Raw genomic sequence first — 27,872 nt, forward strand, 5'->3', positions numbered from 1 at the left:
TGAGCCCGGGTCTGAACATCTGCAAATCCCCAGGTGTTTTGTGTGCATTAGAGTTTGGCAAGCATGGCTTTAACAGGTGTTTCAGTAAGAAAAGCCAACTCAGCTGCTCCTTTAACATTATTAAACTCAATTTGTATTCTTTACGTTATTTGTGTATAAACCAATTTTCAACATCCCCTGGTGAATCTACTGTGCAGCCAACTTTGAGAAGCACCTGAACCTGGGCCGCTCAAAGTGAGGCAACATCAACAGCTTGGTGCCTGGCGGGGACGCAGGGTCTCCTGCCGTGATCCGCTGTCCCAGAACCTGCATTTACCAGCCCCCAGGAGATGCGTGTGGTCACTCAAGCTGAGCGGCTCTGCTTGGCCTCAGTCCTGGCTGCCTGGCTCAAGTCCAAGGTTTGCCACCTCCCTTGTACCCACCTGCCTGCCATCCATCCCACACACACTACACACAACTTATCACGAGCAAACCACCGTGTTCTCTTGTGTTCACAGGTACACATGATCTGGTCTTCCTATCCCACCCCTATCCCTGTCAACTCCTCTCGTTGACAGGTGGGCAACAGTCACTGGCTGAGTGGAGAACCCACCACAGGATATCATCTTTGCCCACCTTCACCTGGAGGCTGGAAAAGTTAAATCCTCCTCCTCACCCCAGGCTTTCTTGTAACCAAGAGTGGTCACACACACAGCTCTGGCCAAAGACTGCTGTGGGCAAATGTCTTCTGAGGGGCTCTGTCCACCCCTCCCACCTCTTGCCTTGATCTCAGATGTGATGTCCAGGGCTGCAGCAGCCATCTGGGAACCAGGAGGTGGTAGAGATGCAGCCCTGACTCCACTGAGGTGCCGACTCAGCACCTCCCACCTCCAGGCTCGTATCATGTCAGAAAAATAACCCCCATAGTTCAGCTCCCGTGCCCCTGGTTTTCTGTCATTGTTGCTGTTTCATTTCTAGGTTCATAGGTTAGAACCTGTGTTCTAACCTAGACTTAAACAGGCCTTTTTATTTTGCACATAAATAAGGAAAAGAAGAAAATAAGAAGTGAAAAAGCAGAAAAGTTAGATCCAAATCAGCTTTGCCACTGATTTCTATGTAAATCTGGAGAAGTTAATAGACCTGCGAGGACATGAAACTTCTCCATTTTTTCTCAGTTGTCCTTTTTATCTCTTCAGCGAAAACACTGGAGAATGATGGAATTGAACAAAATTCCCAAGACCTAGAATTCACTCACGTAATAACTAATGTACACACGTGTTGTGCAAAATTGGCGCTATTAACCTATGCCCCAGTTTCTGACTATGGCCCTAAGATAGCATCACATTCCAGAATATACTTTTGAGAAACAATGTGACTTGTGACTCACACATAGTTGATGGGATGTGGCAGGAGTTACTCCTGAGGCTACATCAGAAGAGTCCACGTTGGGCTTCCCTGGTGGCGCAGCGCTTAAGAATCTGCCTGCCAATGCAGGGGACACCGGTTCGAGCCCTGGTCGGGGAAGATCCCACATGCCGCAGAGCAACTAAGCCCGTGCGCCACAACTACTGAGCTTGCGCTCTAGAGTCTGCAAGCCACAACTATTGAGCCCACGTGCCAAACTACTGAAGCCCGCGTGCCTAGAGTCCGTGCTCTACAACAAGAGAAGTCACCACAAGGAGAAGCCCGCGCACCACAACGAAGAGTAGCCCCCGCTCACCTCAACTAGAGAAAGCCTGCGCACAGCAACGAACACCCAACGCAGCCAAAAGTAAATTAAATAAATAAACTAAAAAAAAGAAAGAAAAAAAAAAGTCCACGTCAATTATTTGCTAGTAATTAGAACCTTAGTGCTCCAATTAATATACTTTTTTTTTTTATTGTGGTAAAACTACACGACATAAAATTTACCACATGGACTATTTTCAAGTGTACGGTTCAGTATTGTTAAGTAGATTCACATTGTTGTGAAACAGATCTCCAGAACTTCATTTCTTTTTTAGGACTGAACCTCCCCGCTTTCCCTACGTAAGTTCTCTCTCTACTTCATCCTTTATTTGCATTTTCATAGTAATTCCAAGAAAGAGGTGGGTAGGCGCCTTCTCCATTTTACAGATGGGAAAGCACCAGAGTCGGGTGGCCTCACCCGTGTCCCCTGGGCTCTTGAATGGCAGGCTTCTGGGTCGTCTGGTACCCACCCCACAGCTCGTGCCCAGAGGTGGGGTTCTCCTGAGCATGAGAAGCAGCAAAGCAATCCTTTCCACAGTTGTGTTTTTGTTTTATTGAGGTATAATTGACATATAACATTGTTACTTTCAGGTGAGCAACATATGATTCGATATTTGTTTTATTGAGGTATAATTGACATATAACATTGTTACTTTCAGGTGAGCAACATATGATTCGATATTTGTATATATTGTGAAATGATCACAATAGGTCTAACTAACATCTATCAATCACCAGGTGCAGTTACAACTTTTTTCCTATGACGAGAGCTTTTAAGATCTAGGCTCTTTCAAATATACAATACGGTATTGTTAACTATAGTCACTATGTTGTACATTACAACCCATGACATTCATTTTGTAACTGGAATTTGTACCTCTTGACCCCCTTCACTCATTTTCCCCACCCCAGCCCCACCTGTCTGTGGCAACCACCAATCTCTTCTCTGTATCTGTGAGTTCAAAGTTTGTGTTTTTTTCAGATTCCACATACAAGTGGGATCCTATGGTATTTATCTTTCTCTGTCTTATTTCACTTACCATAATGCCCTCAAGTTCCATCCATGTTGTTGCAAATGGCAGGATTTCCTTCTTTTCTATGGCTGAATAGTATTTCATTGTGTATATATGTGTATATTTCTACAGCTATATATATCACATCTTCTTTGTCCATTTATCAGTGCTTCCATATCTTGGCTATTGTAAATAATGCCGCAGTGAATTCGGGGTACATATATCTTTTTGAGTTAGTGTTTTCATTTTCTTTGGATAAACCCAAAAGTGAAATTGCTGGATCGTGTATGGTAGTTCTATTTTTCATGTTTTTAGGAATCTCCATACTGTTTTCCATAGCGACTGCACCAATTTACATCCCCACCAACAGTGCACGATAGTTCCCTTTTCTCCACATCTTCAACAGCACCTGATTTATTGTCTTTTTGATAATAGCCATTCTGACAGGTGTGAGGTGATGTCTCATTGTGGTTTTGATTTGCATTTCCCTAATGATTGGTGAGTTGAGAACTTTTTCAGGTACTTGCTGGCCATCTGTATGTCTTCTTTGGAAAAATCTTTATTCAGATCCTCTGCCCATTTAAAAATAAATTTATTTATTTATTTATTTTTGGCTGCATTGGGTCTTTGTTGCTGCGTGCGGGCTTTCTCTAGTTGCGGTGAGCAGGGGCTACTCTTCGTCATGGTGCGCGGGCTTCTCACTGTGGTGGCTTCTCATTGTGGAGCATGGGCCCTAGAGTGTGCAGGCTTCAGTAATTGTGGCACGTGGGCTCAGTAGTTGTGGCTCGCAGGCTCTAGAGCACAGGCTCAGTAGTTGTGGCACATGGGCTTAGTTGCTCCGCGGCATGTGGGATCTTCCCGGACCAGGGCTTGAACCCATGTCCCCTGTATTGGCAGGCGGATTCTTAACCACTGCACCACCAGGGAAGCCCCCAAGAACCTCTGCCCATTTTTATTAAGATTTTTTTTGTTATTGAGTAGTATGAGTCATTTATATATTTTGGGGTATTAACCCCTTATCAGACATATAATTTGCAAATATTTTTTCCCAGTCAGTAGGTTGGTTCCCTTTCATTTTGTTAATGGTTTGCTTTGCTGTGCAGAGGTTTTTTAGTTTGATGGACTCTCACTTGTTTATTTTTGCTTTTGTTGCCTTTGCTTTTGGTGTCAAATCCAAAAAATCATTGCCAAGACCAATGTCATGGAGATTACCACCTATGTTTTCTTCCAGGAATTTTGTGGTTTCGGGTCTTACATTCAAATCTTTGATTCATTTTGAGTTAACTTTTGTGTGTGGTGTAATATAGCGGTCCAGTTTCATTCTTTTGCATGTGACCATTTAGTTTTCCCAACACCACTGATTGAAAAGACTGTCCTTTCTCCCTTGCATTTTCTTGACTATTTTGTCATATGTTAATTGATCATATATATATGGGTTTATTTCTGGGCTTTTTATTCTGTCTCATCAATCTATGTGTCTGTTTTTATGCTGGTATCATACTGTTTTGATTACTATAGCTTTGTAATGTAGTTTGAAGTCAAGAACCGTGATGCTTCCAGGACAGTTCAGCTGGTCAGAGTATGAGGAGGGTGAAAACAGTGGGCTCCTGCCAGGCTCACGCATCCTGGCCAAGAGGGTGGGGAATACAAGGAGGTCAGGGTGGGGAAGAAGGATTCAGAGGAGAGAGAGGTGCAGGTCAGGACTGTGCTCCCAAGATGTTTTCTAGGGCTGAGCTGAACTCCAGTAGAGACAGGGTACCTCTGATTTGTGCCCCCAAGAAACAACTTGAGTTCATCTTGGCTTTACTCTCCAAGAAAGGCACCAGTTTAGTCTTAAGGAGAAAGGGAAGCAATGGGCAGAGTCTAACTCACTGAAATATATTTTTGAAATATCTGAAGCTCCGAATACAAATTCCAGGAAGACCAGCATTTCTGGGCAGTATCTAAGGACATTTCTATCTTCTGGGAAAAGCCTTGTGCCCAGAGCGGGAAGGAGGTCTCGCTGGGCAGCTTGCCATCCTGTTTAATATATCTGGATGTTCTCTGTGCCATCCGGGGCCTGTGGCATTAGAGGAAACAGTTTCCTCTCTGACCGTGGTGTGTCATGCAGGAGATTTCTATTCTCCTGGACAGCTGCAGGCACACATCCTCCCAGCTGGGCCACAGCTGGCTTTCTGCTCACCCTGGGTCACTGTTTGGTGACCTGCATGGACGCTCTCCTCCCAGGAAACCACCACAAAATACAGAAGGACAGATGACCCAGCTATGTTTGTCCCACTTGGCCGCTATTGCAGAATGGAACGTCTGCATCTGCGTGTCTGTCCAGTGATGACACAGGACGGGCAGCTGTCCTGAGTTTTACACCAAGCACAGTGCCAGGTTGGGGGTGGGCAAACGTGACCTTGAGACAAACACTAAACGAACAGATCCCTGAAGGGTCCATGTGCAGGGCCCTTCCTCTGGCGACATGAGGCTGCAGATCAGGCTGGGAACCCCCGGGGTTCACCCCATCAAGTTTGATCGGGACTCGCAATCAAACGGAATGATATACACATTTCCCACCATTATCCTCCCTTCCTGCCTGGGAGGGAGATGCAGTACGGGGCAAACAGGAGAAGCTCCTGTGGGTTTCCCGGAATAAGCCCTGGAGAAGCTGCAGATGACCTGTGAAAGCTTCAGTCCGGCCCTTCAGACTCGACTCCTCCAAGTTCATGAATTCGCCTCGTTTCACCTGGAAACTGGACAGTGGGGTCCCCTTGGTGCAGCCAGGCCAGTCCTGGGGTGAGGCACCGGCTCAGATGGGCACAGCAGCTCCACCTGAGAGAGGATGGAGAGCTGGGCCACTGCCCGGGGAAGGGAAGCTGAGGACCGCGTCCCTGCAGGTGGGTCCAGACCCCAGGGGCCTGGAGCCCCTGCCACCCGTGATGCAGGAGGGGTCCTTCCTGCCAGCTCTCGGCCTCCCTGGGCCTGGCCTCGCTCACCTCTGATCCCACAGGCCCCGTTTCCATTGAAGAGCTGCCAGCTCCCCCGGCACCCAGGACCCACTGCGGCCAGGAGGGCAGGAGCCCATGGGACTCACCGTCCCTGCCCTCCTGGCCGGTCAGGGCTCTGCCGCCGCCATGTCCATGGTCCAGAAACTCCCGGTCACCCCAAGCGCCCCTCTCCTCTTGTGCTCACCCACTCCTGAAGCAGGCCCACGTCACCCCCATGCTGCCCCCAGCCTCTGGCATGCATGCACCCACCTGCCCACAGGCCCTCGCCCCAGGGATGGAGAGACGCCCACAGGTCTGGGGACACGTTTCCGAAAGGTCATACGATTTCTCCCGGAAGCTGAGTGGATAAGCCAGGAGCACGGATCCTGAGGTCAGGGTGGCTGCAGGAGCAGAGGCCGCACTCCCATTCTGCAGACAGAGCTGGGACACTCAAGGCTGGTGGGGAGACCTGGGCTGGAGGCGGGAGCTGTGCCCTGGGAAGGCCCTGGGGAAGGATCTGCCGGTGCCTCTCTGACAGCAGAGAGGGGAACAACCATAGCTCCCATGAGGAAAAGCTGTTGGCCCCTTTCCTCCTCCTCCTCCTCCTTCTCCCCCACCCCATGTCCCAGAGCCCGAGCAGAACAGAAGAGCTGATGACAGACAGACCAGGGTCCCTCCCACCAGGCAGCGTTTCTCCAGCCCATAGTGGGACGTGGCTGCACTTCTAAACTGGACGAGGTAATGGACTATCTGAAGGCCACCGGGCACCTGTGTGGGAGCCCAGGGCCCTGGAGCAGCTGGAGCTCAAGACGTGGGCAGCTCTATGTGGGCCACAGCTCGGGAGCCCACCCTCATCAAGGTCACCGGGAAGCCCCTTTGCTCGCACGTCTGGAAGCTTGGCTGCCGCAGTCCTGGGTACACAGAGCAGCTGGAGAAGGCAGAGTGGCTCCGAGTGGGGATGAGCTCAGGGCCAGCAGGATGCAGCCTGCGCCCACCGAGGAGCTTCTGAGTCCGGGGGCAAAGAGGTGAACAAGAAGCGGGGGCGGAGGTGCCGCCAAAGCGTCCACTTTTCTGATGGAGCGCTGGTGCTGGGTACGTGAACACGTGAAAACCTCCCTGCTCTGGACCACGATCAAACACCTGCGGGCGGAGGGCACAGCCCCGCGTTCACAGCTGCACGGCAGCCTCTCGCCCAGCGGGCGGGACTGTCCCGCACACACACAGAGACGACCAGAATCCAGGAAGAAACTCATGTCTGTGACCCAAGAGCCTGAAGTATGTGTTCTTCCTGGAAAGGGACTTGGCAAATCACTGCTCAAGTCCAGCAACAGGGAAGGAAAGGGCATTATTCTGCACACTTTGAGTCCACAGTACCTTTTCCTCCATGGTTTTAGAACAAACTGTGATGTCCCCAAATATACCCAAATGTCCCTATTCACAGGTAATGCACCTGTAACCAGAACATTCAGATCAGCAATCCTGCCAAGAATATTGTGCAGAGGACTCGCCAAGTGGGGTTAAAGGGGACGACAGAAGGTCTGGGATGCGGTCACATCAGGGGCCCTCCTGTTCTGGGTCGCTCGGGAGGTACGTGCTGAGTCCAAAGGATGTTAGGAGAGATGCCGGCAAGAGTCTTGAGATCTCATTCTGAGCAAAGGGAACACGGAAGTGGGTGCCCACGTGTCAGGTGGCACATTCCATCCACAGCTTTAGAAATATCAAGAGTGAAAGGCAGAGAATGAACTTAGAAATAACAGAAGAGGTGACTTCCCTTTACTTAAAATTGGCTTTTAACAGAAATCCATCTTGGTGATGGAGTGGGGCTACGACCCTGCACGGAGAACGGAGCCGGGTGTTCTGTGTCTCTGGGTTTAGTGTAGAAAAGCAAAGCTGTGAGGCAGTGAGCATGTTAGTTCATCCGCTCAGAGCCCGTGTTTTTAAGCTGCTTGTACGGAGGACACGAGGGGAGAGGAAGAGAGTAGGAGAGAGAAGTGGGGATGGGGTCGTGTGCAGGCGAGAGGCCCTGGAAGGCATTTCGGGGCTGGGCTGGGAGGGGTGGGCTTGCCCAGCACGGGGCCCTTTCCACTGTCTGCGTTCACACGGGGGGACACAGTCTGGAGCAGACGCCTGGCTCTTAAAACACATCTACCAATGCCTGAGCCACAGGCACGGGCCAGACCCTGTGCTCAGACGGTGTCTCAGACCCAGAGCGCACGGCTGACCTGCCTCATTTCACCTTTCCTGCTGCCCCACAGGACACAGCACCCTTACCCCAACTGGAACAGATATGTTCCCTCTAAGGGAAACACTTGGAAAAGGGCCGAGACAGAGATTTCAGATACTAAGGTTGGCTGCAGAAATGCACATACTTTATTTAAAGGCAATCTGAGACACTGCAGAAACAGAAGTATTGTTAGCAATCTTTGGTGGCATGACCTGGACATCCGTGGAGTCCCTCTGATGCTAAACAGAGCCTAAGCCCAGCCCTCAGGGCTGTATTTCCCAGCCCTGACCTAGGACTTAATCACGTTGGAATCCTCAAAAGCAAACCCTCTTATTTCAGACACTGCACAGCTGAGAGCCCATGGCACCGAGGTGGGAGGCCCAGGGTCAGGAGAATCGGTTAAAAACTGCATATTGTACCTGAGGCAGAACGGGAAGTTTATGTCATATGCTCATTTTTCTGCTTCCCCGAGCAGGGGTGAAGCCTCAACATATTTGAGGTAAGATTCTTTGTCCCCTTCAGAAGTATCTTTGGTTTAAAGTTGAGGCAATGGAATAAAACTTTTGTGTTTCTAATTGCCTGAAATGTTTGTTTGCTTTTTGCTTTTGTTTTGGACACTGACATTTCCCAACAAAAAAGATTAAGAAAGGAACAGATGGGAAGCACGTTTGAAAAGTGGTTACTCGATGAGGTCAAATGTGTGAGAAGTAATACGTTTTAAAACTATGAATTTAAACTAAGCAGGCCCTCCATGAAAGACTCAACTTGCAATCAATAAACACTCATGTTCCCTCCTTCAGAGTCACAGCCCCTAAATGTCACTACAGCATTATCAGGAACTATGTTTAAAAATGCCTGTGATGACCAAAAGATCCAACTGGGAACTAAAAACTCAAAACGTTTTACACTGAACATTGATTTGACCCGCAAGAGCAAAACCTCCACCTCTCTGGAATAATGTTAATTGAACTCCTCGGTAAATTCTTTTATGCAAGCCAATATGCAGAGTTCTCCCCTGGGTTGATCTTTAGGAAGCAGCTTTTATTTTTATTATTTTCTACACATGTATACTGTTTCCTGGTTGTGTTATTCTTAGTTCTAACGGTTCTCTTATTTGTTTTTGTTTTCCTTAAGTATTTTATTTTATTTCATTTTGTGCAATTTAATAGGTTATTTATCATAACACGGTTTAAGATGACTCAGACTTTTGATCGAAACAACGTTTGTAACTTAAAACGTCATGCATTATAAGTGGTGCTTTGTGGTGTGTTGAGAACCTGCTCTAAAACGTTTTATCCTAAAGAACATGCATCACGTAACTTTTATAATGTGATGTGAGTCTAAATCAAATTGTGTTAGAGGTATCTTTCATAAGCCTTTCCCACACATGCCGTCTGAACCCACCCGAGGGGAATGCTGACATCAGTCAGGTGGCTCCTACGTGAGGACACAACCACGTGGACAGGTGCCCCTGACGTTACACTGACTCTTGCCAACAAGAAGTTGGGGGATGCAGGGGCAAGGATGGGCCGGGGCCCACACTGTGTCCTGAGAACCATGAGGACACAAACTTCACCCAGGGAGACATCCAAAGACTCTAACTAAAGTGCTCCTAAACCAGAGTCATCCCCGTTTTAAAAACTGGGGCAACCATAAACATTTTGTTTTCAAAATCCTGGAAGGAACATGGATGGAAGGAAAGAGAATCTCAGAAAAGTTAAGTGATCTCAGATCATTCAACAGGTAAGCAGCAAGAGCCCGGAGATGGAGGCCTGTCTTGGCACGGGAATGCCAGACGATGTCCTGGGGCAGGGCAGCCACTTGTGTCTCCAGACTCCTCCTCCTCCCTCCTCCTCCCTCCTCCTCCCTCCTCTCTCCCCCCAGCCCCCTCCCTCCTCCCTCCCAGCCTTGGTCCTCAGGCTGCCTGATCTAAACTAAGCCATGTTGAGGGCACTGAACTGTAGCCCAGTGCCTAAAAGAGTTACAGCTCTTCCTGTTTAAAACATGGTTATAAGCTCTCAGGAAAAATCTGAAATTGCACAGAGAATGTAGAAAAATCACATTTGTTGAAACTACCAACTACTACCTACGTTACTCCAATTCTGCTGACATGGGCAGGATCCAGGTCAGCCTACGGTCAATGCTCAGAATATTTAATATTTGGACACCTTTCACGTTTTGTTTTTTGACATGTTGGCACAACGCCTCCAGTGCAGGGATGCTGGGCCAAAGCTGTGGTTCCAGCGTCACTCCCTATGAGCACCTTTCCCCCCAAACGGCCTCATGTGACTTCGCACCGAAGGACCAGGCCTTTCTGCTTCTCATTAGCCCCAGGCTGTGCTTATGCTGACAACCCAACACCCCATGCTTCAATCTTTGCACCTGTGCCCCCTCAGTCTGAGGGTGCTGCTGCTGATGTGAGTCTGGTGAGACTATAGGTCACAGCCCTGCGACCGGCCCGTTTGGCCGTGAGGATCCCCAATGTGCACAGGCCCCACAAAGGCCAAAAGGAGGAGCTAGGGGTCACGCTGATTTTATTTGGGGGAAGGAGGACATAAAGGTGCTGGCCTACAGGATGGTTATTCATATCACAAGAGGCTGGCCAAGGATGCCATTAAAGAGTGCACCTTATCAAGGTATTCAAAAGTTTGCCAAATCCTCCAAGCACGTCGTTGACAATTTTTAGGAGCAGCTTTTCTGTAAAAGAATGTGCGGAGGTGTGCAGAGTGAGGGGGGGGGCACGTAGGGATGGGGGTCCCCTCCCACGGCCTCTGGAGGCCGGTCCCAGGCTCCCTTCTCCAGCCAAGAAGCTCCACACTCGGAACCCATCTGAGGGAGCAGAGTCTCCAGATGTGACCAGGTGATGATCAAACGTTCTCTCATTGAGAGATGAAATGTCAGCACTCTCACGAGCCTCAGAATAGCACCAACTAGTGTCTCCCATAGAAAACTTACATAAGAAAATATCTTTTTATTCTCTTCTAATAGTAATAACTCCTGAGAAAATACGCGTTAGAGCTAATGAGAGAGGGATGCAAGTCAGTGCAGCACTTTAAATTTCTGCCAATGCGAAATGTGGAAGAAATGAACTGCTTATGATTTAGGAATTGAGTTTTAAAGTCTTTTTGTTTTTTTTTTTTTACCAAAAAAGAAATGTTCTTTTGCTTGTATCGGTTCAGCTGGAATCTGTTTCTCCCCTGCACGTCCGCTGGCACGAGTCAAATGCAATTGTTTCAGATGTCTCTTTTCTCAGGGTCTGAATTTCCCTCTCCTCCTTCAACCCCTCTCTTTGTGCCTGCAGGAATGTTAGCAGGTTTCTTTTCTACCCCCAGATGGACAGGGGGGCACCTTCGTTTCTATTTTAACATCACCTATTTCTAATGGCATCATTCAAAGAAGTTGTTTCTGCTGATGGTTATGTGAAAACGAAATGAAATGTCATCAGCTGGAGATTCATGGGCCGCATTTAGCAGTGAAGTGAGTGAGCTGGGAATAAGTTTCCAAATCCTTCCTCAGACACGGGCCTCCCAAACTCGCAGGAGGGTGGTAAACAGGAGGGAAGGGCAGCAGAGTGGATGAGGGCACACTGCAGGGTCAGTGCGTTGTTCTTCTCACCTCTGTGAACCACTGACATTTTCCACTGTAAAATACTTTAGACATAGATTGCCCCAGTTTTTCCTTTATTTAACAAGGCCCTCTTGATTATGACGATTCCATTTTCATGCAGTAGGTGGGGGCAGGGTGGGAGAGGGCACCAGATCAGTGACAAACCACCGTTTGCTCTAGGCAAAGGGGCCCTGGGGTGTTGGAGAGAAGTTGGGAGGGAGGTGGAGGGCTCACCCTCAAATGTCTCACAGGCCCACACCTGTGGTCTGATCTCCAGAAAGACACTCCACGCAACCACCAGGCACACAGCATGCGATAATTCATCCGAAAATCTGCTCCAGCCACTTCCTGTCTTAGCCAGAACGGACATTAGCCCCCATCGCCGGGCTGGCTCTCCACTCTGGCTGCTGTGAGCATTTAGGGAGCCAGACCCCCTCAGGAGACCACATCCCAGCACCAGCGCCAACTGCCCAGCAATTTCTCCTCAGCAAGGAAAAGTTGGCTGGCTCTGGGGTTTGTTACAGGCCGCTCGCCCCACAGGCTGCAGTTCTGCGCAGGGCAGAAGCCGCTCCCTTTGGGCTCTGACCAAACACACTGGCCAGCAGGAGGGGGACCCACAGATACACTGACCAAGGTGCTCGCCCCACTGCCTGAGCCTGATTCTAACTGCAAATCGGAGCCACCTACCCCCAGCCCCTAAATCTGCCAAGCCCTCAGCCAGTGTCCGCTGCACCAAACCCGAACCCGGGAGGTGGCCCGGGAAGGCGCAGACAGGAGTCCGGCCAGGAGCCTGGCGGCGCCAGCGCATCTGATGCCGCAGATGGGCTGCGCGCACCTGAAGTCTGGGTGATAGGCGCTCACGCCCCTGCGTGCAAGGGGCACCCAAGCAGACGAAGGCGACGAGAAGACCCCTTTCTCTAGTCCTTCAGGAAAGCCAAGCGACCCCGCTGGCAGCCTCCCCAAAGCAGGGCTGTAAGCGCCCACTCCACTGGAGGCTTGCAGAAAACGCATCGCGATCAAAGCCCCTTTCCCCGGAAAAATGCCCCATTCTGCCTGTAATCCAATTCCCTCTCCCCGCACCTGGAGAGCGCGCACTAAGAGGCAGAAATCATACCCAGGGAAATTGTGACCAGAACTTGAACCCCAAACGCATCCACTCATTCCCCTCTCCGCGCTGTGGCTGGCGGCTCCCAGGGCTGCGGGCTGTCGCGGCTGCCAGGGACCAGACAGCGCGCGGAACCGAGGGGCTCCCAGAGTCCCGGCCTCCGTCTCGGTCTCCGTCCCGGTCGTCGGTCAGGAGTCCCCATCCCCAGCGCGCTCGCACCCTCGCCTTCCTTTTTCCCTCCGCTCGGCGAATCGAAGCCCGCTTCCCTTCCCTGTCCCGGATGGACCTCGGACCCCAGCTCCGCGGCGGCCCCGCTCACCAGCCCCAGTCGGTCTCCTCTGGGTCGCTGGAGGGGGTCTCCCGGACCCTCAGAGCCAATGCCCGCCGCGCGCCTCCAACGACCCGGGCAGCCCCGCTCCGCCGCGCTCCCGGGTTTTGGTCTCAGCAGCTCCCTCCGACTTTGCACAGCGGCGCCTCCGCGCCGCCGGGGCGCCTGGGGTGGCGAGGCGCCAAGCTGCAGCCCGGGCTGCCGGCGCCCGGCCCCTTCCTCCACATCTTCCTCGTCCGCTCCGCTCTCCCTGGCGCCTGGCGACCCCGCGCCTCCCCGGTCCCGCCGCCCGGACCACCCGAACTCACCCCGGAGCCGCGACGCCGCCGGTTTGCGCGCTCCGAGGCGGAGCCAGGACGCCCTCCCGCGCGGGGGCCGCCTCCCTGCCGCCCGCCCGCCCGCCGCCCACCCGCGGCCCCCGCCCCGCTCCCGCCGGCCCCTCCGCTGCCCGCGCTGCCGTGGCGGTCGGGACTCACCTCCCGGACAAGGTGACCCGCTAGTGCGCCCGGTGGCGGCCCGCGCGTCTCCGGAGGCAGCGAGCGCGCGGGGCGCGGGGTGTGCTGCGCCCGCCTCTGCTCCCGGCTCCCTCCCACGCCGCCCGGCTTTCTCCCTTCCGCCCACTCCCTGCCGCTCGGCCCTGCGCTCGCCGCCCGCGCCCCCGGCTGCCCCGCGCGTACTGGAGCGCCGGGCGCGGGGCAGCGGCGGCGGCCCGGCGGCTGGAGCGAGCTAGCGGCGGCGGCGGGGCGGAGCCCGACCCTCCGGCCACCAGGAGAGGAGGGTGAGAGGAGACTCCCGCGGCGCGCACCCGGCCGGCGGGTGGGCGAGGGGCGCCCGGGGCGCGCCGCTCGTCTCGGCTCCCGAGCCTGGAGACACGCGTGCCGGAGGCGGCGGCCACGGGCTCTGGGGATGGCAGGAAGGAGGAGGAGGAGGAGGAGGGAATGGCTCCGCGCGAAGGCGCCGCCAACTTTGCCCCAGGCCGCCGGGCCCCGCGGGGGATCGCGTCTGGCAGGTGGCCCGGGCCCGGTGTCTGGGAATGTGGGTGACAGAGGCTGGGGGAAGGGGGCATCCACTGGGGACTAGGAGGGCGGATTTGCCGCCTGGTTCGGAGAAGAAATGGCTCCCCTCGGTCCTAAAGGCCTCCCCAGGCTCTGGTTCGTTCTTTCTGAGGTTCCCAAGGACCCACTTTATAGGCTTGAATCTCCTAGGATCCTGACCAGCCAATCAACCCCGTGAAACCAGGCGCGGGGCCCAGACTCCGGGACCTCGACCCAGTGTCACACCGGTCTGATGTGCGTGCAGGGCTGGCCCTGGGCAGTGGGAATTGAAAGGAAAACTAGGTTGTCGGGAGAAGAGGGGTGGGCATAAGCCTGGTGAGGAGAGTGGGCAGTGGGGAGGGAGCGAGGGAGGGCACCTCCCAAGATAGTCTGCATTTCCAACGTTGAGGGAGGCGGGGGAAGTGATGTTTTCAGTAGGGATTTCATAGAGAAAGAAGTGAGGAAGAAAGAAGTACCAGAAGGGAGTCAAAAGTGATTTAGGAAAAGAATCTGTGAGCCCACTTCTGTCACAGGCACAGAAGTGCCCGGTACCCCAGCCAGGCTGGCACTGGCTGAACCCTGGTGTTCATTGTCTGTTATGCCCCAGGAAACCCTCCTTGGTGCAGAGGCCTCTCCCTGCCTGGGCACCAACCCCTTGGCCCTGAGAAGGCACCTCTTCCTCTGCCAGGGCTCCTGGGGTGGAGTTTCCAGAGGGCTGGGGTCAGAGGTGGGACCAGAACAGCAGGTCCCTCCCCATGTTCCCTTTGTGGGACTGGCTCCTGTGGGTCCTCAGCAGCCCAGAGAAAAAGCTCAAGTCCCAGTGCACCTGTAAGGGGGCAGGTGTGTGGAGGTGCAGGTCAGTGGAACCGGCACCATCTGTGCTCTGTCTTTATCCACCTGAATGCCGTCCCCCCTCCATCTCTGTAGCGTGGCAAAGCACATCCAGGCTTCTGGCTCCAGATCCCAGAGCTGCAAGGCTGTGGTCTGGAACACTCAGAAAAGGCCACGGTCCACTCCTCCCGGCTCGAAGAACTTCTCAGATGGCAGGAAGATGCCATCTTACCCTAGTAAACTTGCCACTGTCCCTGGATCCTTTCCGGATCAGAACATTCTCTCATCTGAACCACTGAGCTGAGCAGATATCATTGGACTCATTTGAGGTGGAGAATCCTTACTCCTGTTTATCAGATGAAGAAGATGATGCTTTTTGAAAAATATCACCTGGGGTTTTCGCAGCCACCAGAGTTCGGGAGCAGCCTGACCTGGGTTCTCACCTCTCAGAGCACTTGTGTATCTAGGCTTTGGGTTCGCTTCGGGGCCAGTTTTGTTTTCGTGAGAGAACACCAGCCTGGGGCGCAGCTGGACCTGCCTGTGCCTCCAGGGCATGGTTTGCAGTTTCAGTTGGACTTTTCATGATATACCAGGTGGGCCCTCATGAGAGCAGCATAACACGTGACCCCTGGCTGTCACTGGCTACCCGTGCACTGCTCCCCCCAAAAGTGAGGGTTGCAGAGTGAAAGGAAGGGGATGCCTTCCCGGTGGCCTCCTGTGTGTTCTGGGGCCTGCCTCTGTGTCGTGTCCTTGGTACTTTGGAACGTTCCAGGCTGCTGCTTTGGAACTTAGTACCCCGGCTCTTCCAGGTGAAGTGTGGACCGTGGGTACATGCGGGGGGTGGGGGAGGGTACGTTTCCTGACATTTTCTAAGGCTTTGTTTTCATAACACGCCTCACTCAATTTAGCCTTTAAACATTCCCATGGTCTTCTATTGTGGAATGAATATGGTGGGCCCCTTAAATCACTGTGTTTTATTCTCATACAGCTCTTGGGCACATCCCAGGTACTGAACAAATAGTGACTGACTGCATTAGATGGGGGGAAGGGGTACAATTAAATGTCTTTGAGGAAAGAGGGTAATTTGGAAGAAAAGGGAAAAGTTCATGATGTGGGAGGTTGTTTATTATTATTATTATTAATTTCTCCCATGCCACTCACATAGCTTCAAGGTCTCCAGAAGTATGTTGTCTTTTCTAGACCCTGACCCTGAACATGCACACACAACTTTTAGTGTTTCCGCAATCCCAGTGGGTGTTACCCATCATTGCATAAGAAACTCGACAGGGCCAGGAATCTCAGATGAAGAGAAGGGTGTCTCCTGCTCGTGGCAGATGTGGCAGTTCAGGGAAGGCACCCACGGCTCCTGGTGGGCACCTGGCTGGTCTGGGATGGTAGGTAGCTGCACGTATAGGGTGGTTTCTCTTGAGTCTGGATCCCTGGTTGTTGCTTGGAATGTTGTCATCACTGTTGTGCTGTGATGCCGCACTGAAATAGGAAAGCAAACAAGGGGCTGTCACGTACTGAGCAGAGGGAGACAGCGGAAGTCACCAAATCTCCTGGGTATTGGGTAACCTTCTCGACAAGACTTATCTCTTAGGAGAGATTACAGAACTGACAGAGCTAAGAGAGGTCTCTGGGGCCAGTTCCTGTGCTGTGAACTGTCGCTCAGTCACCAGCCAGCTGTCAGGCTTCTGGACAACTTTCAGGAGAAGCTATTGGTTCCCAGAGGCAGGTGACCAGATGAGAGGAAGCACGGACTTGAGGTCTTCAGGTAGGAGACGTTCCTCAACACATTGTGAACTGAAAGGTTCCAGACACCAGGCCGAGCTTATGAAGTGCCCTGCCATGCCCTGCGTGGTGCCGGCAGCTCAGCGGGGCTCCTTCTAAACCACCTTTAGATCAAATGTGTGAAATGCTCAGCCTTGTTACGCGTTGGTTGTAATACTAACAATGGAGAGGGTGTACCCAATTTTAAGGCAATGTCATTCATCCAGTTTTTTCTTGTCTCCTCCCCAGATCTGTTATTAAATTGTCTTGATTGATGACATCCAGGAATTGAAAAGCTGCAATGTCTTATCACAGGAGAATCCTGTGGACTTAGAAGGACAGAAAGATGACCACTCAGATGTTCAGTGTAGACATGATAGGTGAGGCTCTAAGAAAAATGTGAATTGGTATCAGAAATAAAAGGAGAGAGATTCAAAACCTAGACAAAATTTTGAGGCAATGTTGAAGTGAGAGTTTAGAATAGGAAAAGACACACCAGCACGCCAGATCATCAGAGCTGGAAGAATTCTTGGTGCTCTCCTGGTACGGCCCTCTGATTCTCAGGTGGCTTGAGTGGGGAGTGAAGCCCAGGTCTGGGCTACCGACTTTGCAGTCTGGCTCTGCATCTGTCATATCACTTTGGAATGAATCAAGGACGGCAGGAAGTTAACAGATTGTAAGCCACCCCTGTGGTGCAGTGGACCAGTTACCCGCTGCTGCAAACAAGCCAGCCCAGACATTGTGGCTGAAAACGGCAGCCCTCTATTGGCTCACGGCTCTGAGGGTGGCGATGAGGGCTGAGCCGCTGGGTGGTGTCACCTGGGCTCCCTTGGGCATCCGTGGTCAGCTGCCCACCTAAGCCTTCCTCATGTGTCCAGGGTGGTTGGCTGTGGACTGGGGGAATGGGCCGCTGCTCCCCCAGGGCTGGCCCAGGGCTCCTCACAGAGCTGGTGGTGCCCAGCGCTGTGGGCCCAGTGCACACGGCTTTCCAAGCCCACATCACATGGCTGCGGTCTCCTTTACCAAAGCTGTTGCATGGCCCAGGTTCAGGAGGTGGGAGACAGCCTCCGGCTTTTGATAGGTGGGGTCATGAGGTCCCGCTGGAGACAGGATGCATGGGGGTGGGAGGCATTTGGAGCTGTTTTTGCAATCAGCTGCTGCTGAGAGTAAGATTTGTTCTTAATGCACGTGACTTCTCTGAATCTGGATCTGAGCTCAGTGGGGAGGCAGGAGTGACCCCAGGAGGTGAGGAGGTTGAGTGTTTGGCCCGGTGGTCTCACCGCCAGTGAGTGAGGAAGGGGCGCAGATCCGGCTTGTCTTCAGCTCGGCGAGCAGCCAACCTTCACAGAGGGTGTGCGTCAGGGGCGGGCTGAAGGCTTACCACGGTGAGGGCTCAGCGAGCCTGGGGGTAGGTGTCTGCCACTCCTGTGTCCTGTCCTCATGCAGGGAGCCCGGTGTCCTCCTGTCTAATGAACATGGTTATAGTAGCTGCTGCCTGGCCGTGTACAGACGAAGACGTGCTCCATGCGCGCGGTGTGTTTCCTGAGCAGGGACGGCGGGTTATTGTTTTAAAGACAGTTGGCAAGACTGCGGGACTGCTGGGGACCTTTGGCAGGGAAGTTGAGGGGAATGGCAAAAATCTGGATTCTTGGCACAAAACATGCTGGTGCTGAAAGGCCTTCAGATGCCACACGAGAGGGGAGATTGATGTTTTCGTTCATCCAAGTGCTTCTTGTTTCAAGGGGGCCGAGGCTGAGTGAGGCCAAGTCAGTTGTCAGATCCTCCAGGTCCTTCTGTCTGGTCCCCTCTGCCCCAGCTCCCATGGGTCTTGCTGCTTAGGACCCACCCCTACACATTTCTTGGTTTCTCATCCTGGGACAGCCTTCATTTCTCTTATCGGAGCGTGAACACGTGGGCTCCTGCTCCACCCTGCTCCAGACTTTAAAGTCAGAGTCTGGAGAGACGGCTCGGCGAGTGTAGGACCACGGGACACACGTGGGACGTATACAGGACACACGGGACACACTTGCGACAGTGAAGCAGGCAGGTGTGGTGATGCTGTCCAGCTGGGATCGACGCTACCCCTTTCCCAGGAAACAGCCCACACGTGCCAGGCAGTCCGGGACCAACCAGGAAAGAGATCAAGTGCAAGGGCCTCCCTGTTCTCCATGCTATCGTGAACCCTTTCCCCTGGGGGTCTCCCACCCTCACCCATTCCCTCTCCCGATTTTGACAATTTATTTCTTCTTCCTGGACCTGAACACAGATTTGGCCTCACGTTCTCCTGGATACGTGATGTCAGGTGACCACACAGACTGTCACACCAGAGCCTCCAGCACCCGGCCCCTCTGTTGCCAGCAGGGCTGGTCCTCTGTTCTCCCCCTGACCTGCCTCGGCAGGTGACTAATTTCCATGATCCAGTTAATGATCCATAACCCATATCTATTATCATGACAGAGGACAGTACCAGAATAATCAGTGTCTTTAAGAAATTGTATTTTAGCTGGAAGCAGGAAAATAGGATTATTTCCAGGACTGTTGGAGGGAAAAATAATTAGGAAAAGCTTAGCTTTACAAAACCTTGCTTTCAGGATGGACTGTGGGGCCAGAATTTGCACCATGTGTTCAGAAACACTAGCCTCAAAAAATGGATTCATAAATCCACTTTGATCCATGCACCAAAGTGGACAGTGCACCTCCTTCACTCAGTCGAAAGAAGACCATGTTTTTCTTGCTGAACAAAAGAACTGTGTGTACCGGTGTGGCTCTAACATAATGAGAAACTGAGAGGCTGGGGCCCATGAAAACATTGCTGGTGCAACACTAAGCATGCAAACACCATCATTAACTATTAGCATGATTTCTGGCATTTCCCAAAAAGCCTACAAACTCATTTTTGGCTCAGGAAAATATATTTTTTGCTGCATGCACTTTTTTTCTGCAAAAAAAGAGAGAATTCTATGGCAAAAATAACCACTTCTGTAATTTTGCAGGATGTGGAACTGGAGGGAAAACCCCACGAAATTAAGCAATTTCATTTTTATGATTCCCAGTTTATCACTCACATTTCAAGAAAAGAATGCCTTTGAATAAAGGAATTCCCTCGGGCAAGTGCCAGAACCTGCCCTCTGTGCCCGGCTGTGCTCCCTGGGCGACTGTCATGCACATCAGCAGCTGGTCCTGCCCGGGGTGCCTTAGACATGGTTTGCTGGATGTCAGGACACCAGGGGACAGGATGATCTCCTCCTACAGCAGGGGCCAAGCGTGGCCACGGCGATAACCCACTTTGGGGCTGGCAGCACAAGGAAAGAGTCCTCTCTGGACCAGGTGCCATGACCCCCCGGTTCAGGGCAGCATCTCAAGTTCCCGTGGCTTTTCCTGTGCTCTGGGTCAGGCGTGCGTCTCCACCTGCCCCTGGCCTGGCCCACACGCGCTGCACTGCGTCTGCTCACAGGCAGGCCCGTCTCCGACATCCCCACTCCCGGGACAGCACCTTGGGGGCCCATCCTCCCTTCAGGGAGGGCGTCGCCTTCCTCTGTCTCTGTTGGCCGGACCGCTTCCTGCCCGGAGCACCGTTCTGTCCTTTATCCACCTCACGTGTTCCACTTCCTTCCGACCTTCTGTGCCGCGTCCTCAGGGTCCCAGCAGCAGCTGCCCCTGCGCTGTCCATGGTAAGAGCGGAGAAGCATCAGAGAGCAGCATGTACACACTTTGAATACTATGGGACATTCTTGTTGCAAAATTACTTATTTCCTAGAATTTATGTATATTATATGGCTTTTTCCTTCCTACACAAAAGTATTTGATAATTAAAAACTTAAATTACCCATTAAAATAATTGTAAAACATTTTGTGGAGGTTTTCATCCCTGTGGGCTTTTGGCAGTGGCTCCTGGGTCGTGCGGTTTCCACTGACCGGGTACTAGCCCTGCTCACGGCTGGAGATGCCTCTGAACCCTCAGCAGGGATGCGGGAGTCTGCCCGCTGCCTCCTACTGACGCATGCAAACCAGGTGCACCCGACAATAACGTGTTTTGTCTTGTCGGGAAGTTCCCTTTATGCCCCTGCAAAAGTCTACAGGTAGAAAAATACAATTTATTGCTTCACTGAAGACACTGAGAACACAATTTGCAATAGAAACATGTCTTTTTCTTGCATGTCACCTGTCCCCTAATTCGCAAGACAAAGGCAAGTTCTGCAGAAGCAGCCAGGATGAGGGGCCCTGTGAGCACCTCCCCTGGACCGCCCCATCCTTTGGGCCTGTCCTCCTGGGACAGCGTGTGGGTGGACGGGATGTGCAGGGCGGAGGCGGCAGGTTGGTGCCCACGCTGGTCCCAGGGACAGAAGCCCCAGCACAATCTCGGTGGCCAGAGGTGGGGGGTGGCATCAGGCCGAGGAGGGCTCCCCACGTTTCAGGGGGGCAGGCCTGCCCGTCCTTCCAAAACGAGCAGCCGTTTGTGCTGAGACAGTGTGTTCCTGTCTGTCTCCCTCCGGAATCTCCTCTCTGGTTATTTTTGCTCTGGTGCCTCCCGCCCCGGCCGCTCCAGATCACCTCGGCTCAGCTCGCTTCCCTTCCGAGGAGCTCAAGGGGAAAGGAGCAGGAGAAGCCAGGTCTGTCCAGTGCCTCCAGGGTCCACGGTGATGGAGGCTGGCCCTCACCTCCCGGCCGAGCGCACCGGGAGTTTAAGAGCCAGGCCAGTGATGCTTCCCAGCCTTTCCTCAGTTCCAGCCCATCCTGGGCCCTCACTGTCCTATAAATAACCTATTCGCCAAACCAAAATAGTGACCTGAGAATTACCCCATGTCTTCCCACACAGATGCTCATGACAGTTCCTGCCATCATCTGGAGGCTGCAATCACATCCCTGTCCCAGGGGCAGGTGGACCTGGCTGAGGTGGGCGGCCTGGTGGTGGGAGCAGTGCCGGCTGGGCTACAGCTCCTTCTCTTCCCTCCCCGGGCTCTGCATTGTTGCGGGGCGCAGGTGAGCCCCGGCACTGGGCACGAGGAGCGGGTCTACTGTCCATGGTGGGAGAAGGCGCTGGGCTGCACTGGGTACTGGGCAGGTCTCTGGACTCCGGGACTGCGCACTCAGGCCGGGTCCTTCACAGGCATCACAACCCGCGTGCAGAGACGCGGTTCCTGGGCTGTTGTGTGTGAGGGAAGATGAGGGGGCGTGGCTCTGAACCACACCCCCAGGCCCGGTTTTGCCCCGATTCATTTGGCTTTTCACCTTCCTGGCAACTCATCCACTACTTACCTCCCTTTGCCTTGGTCTTTGGCCTTGAGCCATATTCTGGTTTCAGACCTCAGCCTTTCCCACCTGCAGGTCTGGGGCCAGACCCCGACCGGCCTGCCCGCAAAGCCCTCTCAGCTGGGAGCACGGCCTTATTCCTAGAAGTGGGGATGGGCAGCCCTTGGAGCTCCCCATGGCCTTGAGGATCCCAAGGTCACATTTGCCAAGTGGCAGAATTGATGCTTGCATCCGGGTCTCCCGAGTCTGGGTTTCCTCCAGACCACGGCCTGCACCTGGGCTTGCTGACCCTGGAGGACTCCGTCTGAGGGGAAAAAAAATCAGAGCAGGGAGAGGAATGAAGTACCTTGAAGGCTTTGCTCATAGAGCGGAAATGTGAGATGGGAGGCGAGGGGCAGGCACAAAACCTGCTCGTCCTCCAGATTCAAGAAGCAGTGACTCCATCCTTTCTCGGTGTTTGTGTCTGTAAAGTGGGGCTGCTTGTCCCCAGATTGTGCCTCACACCCCGGGGCACTGGAAGCCGGATGGGCCTGAGTCCCACACAGCCCTGATGCGATGCAAGGTGCCGCGTGAATGACTGGAAGAAATAGAAACAGTTGTGCTGATACCCAGGATGCTTCGGGTGTCCCCTAATGGCGCTGTGTTGACTCAACATGAATTCTGCTCAAGCGGACGAGTGTTGAAATTCCTCTGAGCAGCAGCGAGTGCCGCCTTCCCTGGGCACAGGTCTGTGCTTCTCATTTAAAGTCTACCTGGTGGATCCTCCGTTGCTTGCTCCTGGCTCTGACTGTCTGTGCCGCTGATCGCACACGGCAGGGCCTGGCGCCGCTGCCACTGTTCCCACGGAGGGGAGGGGGGCTAAGTGACGCACTGAGGGCCCTCCACTGAGACGGCCATAACAAGTTTCTAAAGCCAGCAACTGTACTTTCTTCAGAGGACTCAGGCCACAGGGGCTGCTTGCCCTGCAAACTCAGAGAGCTGGACGTGCCTGAGGGTGGTGTCCTGCCTGGAGGCCGGTGAGGACAGAACGAGGCCTGAAAGTCCAGCTCCCCTGCTTCCATGCAGGACAAAGTCAGAGGTGTCACCCGCCCTCCAGAGCCTTGGGGGTCCGGCTGAGGCTCCCCTCTGTAGGACCCCCCTGAGATCCTGCCTCCCTTCCCGTCCCTTCTCCTGCTTCCTTCCTGACCCCCAACTAGGACTTGTTCTGTAATCAGCCACTTGCCTGTGGGTCCCCATCTCGGGGCCGATTCAGGGAGACCCTGCCCGAGACGCTGGGTTTCAGGACTTGCTCACGTTCCCGATAGTTTCTCTGGCAAACCTGCCCTGAGTGACCTCCAGTGCGCTGTCCACCAGCTCCTGGGCTTGGATTTCTCACTTGAACTAGAGTTTCTACCAGCTTTAACTTTCCGAGACTCTGCAACCAAGATCATGAAAGGAGGCTGCTATGAGGGGGTATATGTGTATGCTATGAGGGCTGTATATGTGCATGTGCGTGTGTGTGCGTGTGTGTGTGTGTGTATGTGTGTATGTATGTGTATGCGCCTGTGTGTGCATGTGCATGTGTGTGTATATATGTGCATGTGTGTGCATGTGTATGTGTATGTGTATGTGTATGTGCCTGTCTGTGTGTGTGTCTGCATGTCTGTGTGCACACGTGTGTCTGGGAAAGAGAAAGGAAGACAAACCCTGGGCAAGCACTCAATCTCTCCAGGCCTCAGGTCTAATCTGTAAAATGGGGGTGGTGACAGGGTCTCTTCACTGTGTTGGGAGGATTAAATGCCATATCACGTAACATGTTTGGCATGGGGCCTTCCAGTGGCATTCAATGCACTTTAACCCTCTGTCCTTCATACCTGTCCTGCCTAGGTCATAGCCCTGCGGGCACCCGTGTCTGGGAGGAGCGCCCTCGCGCTACCTGGGACCGGGAGCAGATGGAGAGACCCACCCATCAGGGGACACTGTCTGATGTTTTGCAAAGGGTCACCGGGCGTGGGAGGTGCAGGGCCCCTTCCAGGCTCCCACCTCAGGGGGTGTGGGCTGAGCGCAGGCACCAGGCACCGGCCTGCAAAGCTTGGGGGAGGGAGGATTCTGCTCTGCGGGAATGAGAAGATAATCATCCCTGGAGTCAGTGGTAAAACAAAAGTGATGTCATTTACTCTTCCTTTTGGCTCTCGGTGGTCCGAATTTTGCCAGGGAGGGGCTGTCAGAAATTTATGACCAGTGCCTGCTCACTGGATGCCCGAATATAAGAGAGAAAAGGACAAAACACTTAGGGAAATTAGAAGCCATTTAGGAGATGAATCCCCAGGGGATCTGTTGAATTTCAATTGGCCGGGACAACTGCTCTTTTCTACTCCGTTTTCCTGTCTCTTTCTTCATCCCCAGCCAGGCCATCCTCCTGAAGGGCTAGCTGAGTCCTCAGCCTTGACCAGCAGGAACTCCTGAGCGGCCACGGAGCTGTGACTGGAGGAGGTGGGTCTGAATCCACAGAACTGTCCCTCCTCCAGGTCAACGGGCAGAGGGTGACGCGGTTCCCTCACACACATCGTGGTTCAGGGTGTCTCCTTAGATGCCGCAGAGGATACAGAGATGGTTCCAGCACAGCCTTTGCCTGGCGAGGGCTCATAATCTAGGAGGCTGGGGGCGGGGAGACAGAACCAAGAATGTGCAGAGCAAAGAAAGGCGTGCTATGAAGGAACGGCTGAGCAAGAGGACTGGGGTCCGAGACAGGGATGCTGTCTGATGCTCCTCCCACTGGTGGGGTGGCCCCAGGCCCAGGCAGCCCTTTCAGGCCCCTGGGGTCAGACGATGGTCTCCCCACAAGAACTATTTTATTAAACATTTGGTCTAAAATAATTGAAAACTAAGCATACCTGCAGACATAATGTTGTATTTTATTCCCATGTAGCTTTGTGATCAATGTAAATATTTTCATGATATAAAAGTTTTTCCCAGAAAGAAGATTCTATCTTATTACATCACAAATATGCAGAGTAAGGGACTGAATCAAGACTTGATTTGGTGCCCAGACTCAGTGAGGTGGTTAGTTAGCTGTTGTTGTGGCTGGATTTGGAGAAAGCATTTACTAAAATCTTCCCAGTCAGCCTCGGAGCTGTGGCATCACAGCTGAGCTTTCTGGTGGCGGCACAGGCGATGCCTACAGGTGATGCCCACGTGGGATGCCCAGAGGTGATGCCCACATGGGATGCCCAGAGGTGATGCCCACCACCGCCTCAGGTTCACCTCTGCTTTTTCTGCTCCCTTGGCGAAGCACTGTTCTAAACAGTCAGTGTGTATTCTCCTAGCCCACCACCTTCTGCATATTTAACAAAATCAACATACTTTTACGATTGTCTCTAATCAGGTTCCTGATTTTAATTTCTAATTAGATGCACCACCAACATGTTGCATTATTTAGAACAAATCATTTGATTCACTAATACATTCATATTCTTAATATGTCTCACTTGTTGTAAAAATATCCGATTGATTCATTAAACTGTGCTTAATAGATTGAGTTATATTATAAATCATGCAATGGTTCAACATTAAAATAAAAATTAGTAGCTAACTCAGAGGGGCAAGGACGCTTCTCCTGCCTGGTCCCTTCTTTCATCGTGGACATACGCATTGTCATCTACCCCTTCCTAAGCAGACAGACTTCCTTTTGCATGGATTCAAGCTTGCCTTCCTTCTGATTAATACTGAGCACCGAAACCAACAGGATGTCCTGTCCCCGTGTTACATGGTGCTGGGACCAAGCACACAAACCAGCAGACAAAATGACGGCCAGGTTGCCTGCTCCTGGGGCCCTGGTCCCGGAAGATAAGCCGCAGCAGAGACTCTGCTTTCAGGACTCCTTTGAGACCCTTCCTTTGCTGCACCCACCAATCCAAGGCTACTTCATCATACACTCTACCCAATTCCAACAATTCTTCACTTTTCAAGACTTGCCAAGAATCTCTGCACTCGGGCCCCATCACCAATGAGCACTGTCCGCTGACTTTGCCCCTTGAGCACCGACGCCAGCCATGTAGGTGCCCCTTCCCTCAGTGGGTCTCTGTCTACGTTCTTAACCGTGGGTTCCAGGCGGGGGTGGGGCAGGGGGTGAACAGAGCACGGGCTCTATGGAAACCAGGGCATCTCCTGAGAGCCGCTGGGGCTCGCCCTATATAACAGCAATTATTCCCTCCTAGACCTGCCCTTGGAAAGTGGGTTATGTGTTGGACATTTTTCAAGATAAATCTGAGTGAGGCTGGCAGAGGATCTGGAACGGCAGACAGAGCAGAGGTGGCCGAGAGGGTTGAGGAGCAGGGGCGTCGAGGAGGGGCAGCGGGTGGGGGGACAGCGCCATGAGTGGTGTGAATATGGGTGAGTGTGAGTGTGAGTGTGCAAGCAGCGGGGGGAACGGCTGGGATGGCGGGAGGGTGTTAGTCCTTGTGCCGCAGGTTCGTTCCTCGCTCTGCTGAGTCCACTGTCTCCACTGACACCTGGCCTGAGGCAAATGTATATTTAGACACGAACACACATTCTGGGTGTGGAAGGACAGAAATGCATGGCTGATTTTCTGTACAAACTTGCAGGATTCAAAATGGCCTTGAAAAGCCAGAAGTTGGCCCCAAATTGAGAAGAACACATTTAGCAGGATGACCCTGGCTGCCACATTTTGAAAGGGACACTGAGAAGTGAGACCGGGCAGGAGAGGGTTGTCAAGACGGGTGGGATGCGTACGTGTGTGCTCTGGGGAAAGGATGTGACCGGGGGTGTTCAGCCCAAATGGGAGCTGACAGAGAGCAGGACAGCAGGTCCACACGACACGTCTGTGTGTCTCCAGCAGGGTCAGAAGTGCCCCGAGTGAGGGGAGAACCGCTCCTGAGGGAGGGGCTGTCCCAGCACCTCTGGTCTGGAAGTGCCCTGGGCAAGGCAGAGAGAGGGCCCTGTCTGCTGCTTCCCTTCCAGGCAGAGGCTTTACTTTGCCCGAACACAAGGAGAAAGCCAGAATTCTGGAAAGGGAGCCTGTGAAAGCACCCTCAGCCACAGGCAGTAGGGGACTTTGGTTCAAATCCAAGCTGTGTGACTCTGGACAAGTTGCTTAACCTCTCCGTGCCTCCATTTCTTCATCTTAGGATGTGACTATGATTTCCAGTACTTTTGCCAGGAAAGATCGGCCAGTCGGCGGACACACTTGGTGACTGAGAGAAGGAAAACCTTGGTGACAGCAAACCTGTGAAGAGTCCAGATGGGGTCTCTGCTCCCCGCCTGGCACAATAGTAAACAAGCGAAAGGGGGTAGTCAAACTTTCTCCTCTCGGCAGGTAAGGCTTCCTTGCTGGGCTTGCAGCCTGTCCGACGACCCTGATTCACACTGCTGGTTGGAAGACCCAGTCTTCTGGTTTCTGGACCATTTTGACAAATACCCCCAAAGGGCAGGTGGATAGCATCTCAGTGTTTTGTGGGTAAAAGTTGACCCAGAGAACGTGGCTGAGTTGAAGACTCATATTTTTGCCCAGTGAAGGGAACTGATCCGGCCAGTTAGAGAACTGCTAATAGCCCTGGTCCTCAGCTCCCTTTTAGGAGAAATAACTAACCCCCTTCTTCCCTTCCGAAATGAAGCTTGTAGATGGTATAACTCACATGCATACATTGTTTCAAATAATTCAAATTTCAAATCAATTTAATGCCCTAATCATAGTATGAAGGAGAGGTAACAGGTGTTAAGTTATGATGATCACATGCATATTTCAATATGTAAATTCTTGGGCCTGAACACAATGTAGGGAAATAAAGACCCTAGAGGTGATAGGCTCCGGAATGAAAACCAGCTTCTGAGAAACTGTTTGCATTTCCTGGGAGGATAAGGGGCTCACCTTCCCTGAGGTGGGGACCACAGGCTGGGAGGACACAGGCGTCCAGCATGGAGGAAGTGAGGCTGTGTGGCCCCGTGGACGTGCTGGTCTGTGCACACGTGCAGGGTCAGTGGAAGTCCCCTCGTCAAGGTTGTTGAGACCCAGGATGGGCGCGAGAGTGACATGG

The 27,872-nt window shown here is 52.8% G+C and overlaps 1 protein-coding gene across 8 annotated transcripts in view; it reads right to left on the bottom strand.

Moving 5' to 3' along the window:
* The window catches only part of SYNDIG1 (synapse differentiation inducing 1), a 121,222-nt gene extending 107,631 nt beyond the window's left edge, over positions 1 to 13,591 (bottom strand). For 4 of the 8 annotated variants that reach the window (XM_082360176.1, XM_082360175.1, XM_082360174.1 and 1 more), the window contains exon 1: positions 13,432 to 13,591. The gene's annotated coding sequence lies outside the window, so the exon portion shown is untranslated. Of the gene's footprint in view, positions 1 to 12,946; positions 13,240 to 13,263; positions 13,301 to 13,431 lie in introns of those variants that run through there. The other 4 variants (XM_082360177.1, XM_082360172.1, XM_082360170.1 and 1 more) reach the window with 3 other exon arrangements.
* Positions 13,592 to 27,872: the final 14,281 nt, after the last annotated feature.

Source organism: Balaenoptera borealis, assembly GCF_965194805.1.
Source record: "Balaenoptera borealis genome assembly, chromosome: 16".
NCBI lineage: Eukaryota > Metazoa > Chordata > Mammalia > Artiodactyla > Balaenopteridae > Balaenoptera > Balaenoptera borealis.